Source organism: Scardinius erythrophthalmus (assembly GCF_964197995.2).
Source record: "Scardinius erythrophthalmus genome assembly, chromosome: 13".
In the NCBI taxonomy this organism is placed as follows: domain Eukaryota; kingdom Metazoa; phylum Chordata; class Actinopteri; order Cypriniformes; family Leuciscidae; genus Scardinius; species Scardinius erythrophthalmus.
The window spans coordinates 6191877-6197876 of NC_138233.1; the positions used below are offsets into that span (position 1 = coordinate 6191877).

Consider the following 6000-nt stretch of genomic DNA (forward strand, 5'->3'; position numbering starts at 1 on the left):
ACAAATAACAATGTCACATGAGACACAGCCATCTTCTAACCGTATACATACTGGGAACTATATTCTCAGAAGGCGAAGCACTGTTACTTGGGCGGAGTAGCTTAGCACAATATCTTTGTGCTAAGCTAGGCTAGCGGTGGGTGCGTCAGACAGAGTTACGGCACGCACAGAGATGAAAAGGGTATGTAAGGTTGTCACAGTAGAAAACGTTGGAACTCAAGGGGGTGATAATGTTTCCTGTGGATTTAAACTGAATGTGTTATTATTCAGGAGGATAGATATACACATATCAACTGTTTAACTAACTTTTCCATGACTGTAGTAGTTTGTAAACTGACTGTAGAAGTTTACACACATCTATAATGCTCCTTGTGGCAACACTGAGAATGCAACCTGGTCAGACACATTTATTAACGTAGCAATGCATGAAATCAAACTTGTGTAGCTACAAGCATCTGCATTGAAATATGCAATTTATGCAATATGAAATATGCGGAAACACAACAAACCGTCATGCATACAAACACTCACATGCCAATCCAAACACACACACAAACACACACATACAGTGTTCTTGTTTTTCTTAAAGAGAGCTATCTAAAGGAAGTCTGTTCATATTTTCTTTGGTCTGCTAAGCCAGTTTTCCTAGTCGAACCCAACACTGTCTCCCTGTGTCTCTGTTTGACTTGGACTGAGTGCAGAGAGACAGACAGAAATGCAGCTCATTTAGACTGATGAAGATAGCATCATCTGTCTTTCTTTCTGCATTCTTAATAGTAATAGTCGTTGGTCATCATTGTTATTTCTGCGTGCCGTAATCTTAGTGGTCATTAACCGCAGGATACAGCAGATTAAACAGACACTTGAGTGAACGAGTGAAGGAACTTCACCCTGATGAAAGAAGAAAAACTTCTGTTTGAGTGCCGAAGGAGACTAAAATCTGAATTATACCGATGTGTCTTTGCCATCTGCCACAGTAATATCTTAATATAATTTTTTTATGGGCATTTACTATGGTAATACTATAGTTTTTAGGACTTGGTCCCATACTAATATCTTGATTTTTGGACAATTTGCAAGGAAATAAAATGGAAAACCATGAAATAGTTTTTAAGATATGATGCCATGCATGGTAATACCATGATGATATTGGTAAATTGGATATTGATATACTTATAAGAGAACTCAGGAGAAAAGAGGATGGATGGATAGAAGGAAGGAAGGGTGGATGTTTTTAAAATAAACCTTTTTTAATTAGAACTTCATTGTCAATGTGCAGAATACTAGTACAGAGACAATGAATGAATGACCGAATGAATGAATGACCGAATGAATGAATGACCTAATAATTGAACGAATGACAGAATGAATGAATGACCCAATAAATGAATGAATGAATGCCCGAACGAATGACCCAATGAATGATTGACCGAATGAATGAATGACCCAATGAATGATTGACTGAATGAATGAATGAATGAATGACCCAATGAATGATTGACTGACTGAATGAATGAATGAATGAATGACTTAATAATTGAACGAATGAATGAATGGCCCAATAAATGAATGAATGAATGAATGAATGAATGAATGAATGAATGACCTAGTTAAAGAATGAATGACCCAATGAATGAATGATTTAATGACTGAACAAATGACCTAATGAATGAATAACCCAATAAATTAATGAATGAATGACCCAATAAATGACTGAATGAATGAATGAATGAATGAATTACCTAGTTAAAGAATGAATGACCCAATGAATGAATGAATGATTTAATGACTGAACAAATGACCTAATGAATGAATAACCCAATAAATTAATGAATGAATGAATGACCCAATAAATGAATGAATGAATGCCCAAACGAATGACCCAATGAATGATTGACCGAATGAATGAATGAATGAATGCATGCATGAATGAATGAATGGCCAAATGAATAAATGAATGACCCAATGAATGATTGACCGAATGAATGACTGAATGAATGAATGAATGAATGACTAATAGATTTTTTTAGATCATTCAACTTGTCATTGTGCAAAGCCAATTAAATGAAGTGCAAAATTCAGAATTAAATAATAACATTAAAATTAATGAATGAATTAATGATTTTTTAAACATTTAAAATCCTATCAAGGGACAAACGTCGCAATTTAACTATTAGCTAGAGGCATATACATGGTTTATCTGATGTTAAGTTTAATATTAATGGTATTCTGTGTTGTGCCGTTGAAGAAACCGAGCACTCAAAGATGCACTTCCTGAAGTGTTTTGTATGTTCCGTGACTCAAGCGCAGCAGATCATGTCGGCACACGGGGGTCTTTGCGGTTCTGCCTGACCCTGTTCATGAGCTCCACTCATCCGCTGCTAATGGGGAGCACATTTTTCATGGGACTGGTATGCGGCCCAGATGGGAGGGGGGGTCAGGAAACAGCTGGTGACGCAACAGTCATAGAGCGATCCTTCCGTCCCAACGTCAACAACTCAATCCTATCACAGATATCGCATACACTCATGTCTTACTCACATGCGTGACTAATAACAGCACATTCTAGAAGAACTGGACAGAAACTCATCATGATACAATGAGTTGAATAAGAACCGCATGAGTAATGGGACTTTCTAGGACGCCGTGCCATGAAGGTTCTGCACCAGCGCATTAGCATACGAGAGCTTTGGAAACTGAGATCAGCTGTTGAACATCTGTGTGCCTTACAACCCAGACTGATCGAAATATATACAAAGTCCTACGCTTAAGATAACCGTCAGTGCCAATGACCTACAACTGGCTCTGACTTTTACAAATGTTTGGGTTGCAGTGAAAAATAATTCATGCACAATTGATTTTTGTAAACACTGCATATTTCATATATATATTTATGTATATATATATATATATATTTCTGTGTGTATATATATATATATATATATATATATATATATATACATACACACACACATATAAATATATATATATATTTAGTTTTTTTGGGGACAAAGGCTCATCATGATGATTCTAATCAATTCATCTAAATGTTTGTAAGCAGCATCTGATAAAAGTCATGAATATAAACACCACCTAGATTCTGGTATGCAGCCGGCCTTTAAATGCTGTTATACGACACACAAACACTGCTGAGAAAAGACAGCAGAAGCGTTCAAATAAACCATCAGTACCGCACTTCAACACACACAGAGGACAACACTACATTACAACACCTCACAAACCAAAATAAACATCTGTGAAGTCTAACCGAAGTTGACGACGCTGTGTAAGTGCGTTCAAACACAGGCTGTAAAACAGATTTGTTTGCTCTCGCTGAACTCAGCACATTCTCGTTCAAATGCAAAGTGTTTAACACACAAACAAACGGCAGAATTGAGCTTTTCCCAAATAAAAGCAGAAAAAGTCTCACAGAGAATCTCTAAGATGAGATAAATCTCACAAGCCCTCTAATGCCCATCTATCATCGCCCACATCTGGATGAAAACGATAAACTTCTCCGTGACAGAACGAGCATTAACCTTCAATAACGTGAGAGGGTTACGAATGTCCTCAAAACAAAGTTCAGGCTATAATCGTCAACCTAACTTCTGGAAAATATCACAAATCTGCTGACCAGCCTCTTTTACAGCTTTGCTTTTCCCTGTCGTTCACTAACACTACAAAAATGCATCAAACCAGCGTTTTTTCCAACTCCTCATGGAGGAAAACCCGACGGAAACGACAGTTAAATCCACTCCCATCTCTCACCTTTAGCAGCGCAGACGCCTGGACGTCAGATCAAAAGCATGTCTAGGAAAAGCCTGTGTTCCTGCTAACTTCTCGCTGTATGCCTCTGCTCGTCTCTCTCTCGACGTGTGGCGTTTTGTAGTGGTCTCTCGTACAGCTGCGTGAGGGAGGGATGGAGCTAAAGCTTCGGTCTCCAGGGTCCCAGACGGAGAGGAGGTTGGGCAGCAGATCTGTTTATTTAGTCAAATGACCACAGCAGGGTTCACTCACTTGCTAGTAAAACCAACATCACTACAAAGGTAACACAGACTAAAGCCTAATGCAGTTAATGACAGAAAAGTCACAGATGAGATCTCTTAAATGTCTTGACTATTCCTGCAAAGAGAGAGTTTTGCTTAAGTCTCAAGTTTCTTCTGAGAAAGATCCCAATAATCTCACATGTGTCTCCTTTTAGAGTTTTGAGAAGAATGTCTCAAACTGTGCCCAGATTTCAATCTGCATTGAACGATCTGAGCATTTTATTGCTTTCTGGACGATGAGTAGTGGATCATTCGGGTCTGTTTTAAGAGAAACATCTTTATTTTTTACTTTATTTACTTAAGTGAGTAGGTGAGAACACCATTACACTCCTGTTCAAAAGTTTGGGGTCTGACAGATTTTTTGCATGTTTTTGAAAACAGCCAATGCTCACCAAGGCTCCATTTATTTGATCAAAAATACAGTAAAAACAGAAATATTGTGAAATATTATTGCAATTCAAAATAAATGTTTTCTATCTGAATATATTTTAAAATATAATTTATTTCTGCGATGCAAAGCTGAGTTTTCAGCATCATTACTACAGTCGTCAGTGTCACATGATCCTTCAGAAATCATTTTAATATGCTGATTTACTGCTCAAGAAACATTTCTGATTATTGTCAATGTTGAAAACAGTTAATATTTTTGCAGAAACTGTGATGCATTTTATTTTTCAGGATTCTTTTTGAGAAATTGCATTGATTTTTCGCATCCAAAATAAAAGTTTGTGTTTACATAATATACGTGTGTGTACTGTGGTTAATTATTGTGTATATATAAACACACACATGCATGTATATATTTAAGAAATATTTGCATACATATACTGTATATATTTATATATAATTTATATTATATAAAATTCTTTTTTATATATATAAATAACATTTTTTTCTTAAATGTATACAAGCATGTGTGTGTATTTATATATACAAAATTAATTATACACAGTACACACACATATATTATGTAAACACAAACTTTTATTTTGGATGCGATTAATCTTTTCACAGCCCCAAATCTTTTGAAACATTATAAATTTCTCTACTGTCACTTTTGATCAATTTAATGAGTACTTGCTGAATAAAAGTATAATTTTCTTAAAAAACTTTGAACAGTAGTTCATGAGCTATGAAAGAGCAACCTGTGAGCAATGACATTTCCCTGAAAACAAAGACAGCGTACCGTGTGGAGAAGGTGTCTTTCTTCCAGAGGTTTAGTAGACCTGAGGAAACACAACAACACGAGCCCAGCCAGAACTCCTCAGCAACAGTCGACCGTTTCTATTTCGCTGAAAACACGAGCCGCAGGGAAATGAGATGGATTTTGGCAACTCTCACAATGAACTGCCCTGCTGAAGAGAAGAAAAGGAGAAGAAACAAAAAGAGGAGAGAAAGTTCTTTTCAGTGCAGAAAAGCACTCTGTGCAGACGGCGCTCAAGCCAAAAAAAAAAAAAAAAATGGAAAATGCAATGGAATAAAGTGCGGTTTTGGTGGAGGGAAGGTGTGTCAATAGCAGCATACGGTGCTGAGAGCTCACGCATACACATTTACAAAGTATGAGGGTCTGTTTTCAATCTTGGCTTTTTCTGCTCTTTCTCTCTCTCTGCCGGGCAGCAAGCAGTGTAGCTTGCAAATTCATAACAACATCCAACAGCTGAGTAAGACCTTTTCGCTTTATTACAGAGAGAGAGAGAGAGAGAGAGGGAGAGAGTTGTTGGCATTCGTCCTGTAATTGCGTGAGTGAACACAAAATGTCCTGATCAACTGAGACTCATTAGAGGCCTTGAACAGACACACAGGAGCTACAACAACAAGCTACACACAAAAGTGCAGGAATAAAAGGTTCTGTGCCAAAGAATTACAATGCTGGCTTGTCACAGACATTTTGTTTTTGTACATTCTTGGGCTTAGTTTTTTTTTTTTTTTTTTTTCAGCTTAAGATGTTGAAATG

The 6000-nt window shown here is 36.9% G+C and overlaps 1 protein-coding gene across 3 annotated transcripts in view; it reads right to left on the minus strand.

Annotated features, from left to right (window-relative positions):
- pdgfrb (platelet-derived growth factor receptor, beta polypeptide) overlaps positions 1 to 5725 on the minus strand; it is a 47249-nt gene extending 41524 nt beyond the window's left edge. Inside the window, exons 1-2 of one of the 3 annotated variants that reach the window (XM_081382734.1) lie at positions 5233 to 5725; positions 3769 to 3977 (exon numbers count right to left, since the gene is read on the minus strand). The gene's annotated coding sequence lies outside the window, so the exon portion shown is untranslated. Of the gene's footprint in view, positions 1 to 3768; positions 3978 to 5232 lie in introns of those variants that run through there. The other 2 variants (XM_081382736.1, XM_081382735.1) reach the window with 2 other exon arrangements.
- Between the last annotated feature and the right edge of the window lie 275 nt (positions 5726 to 6000).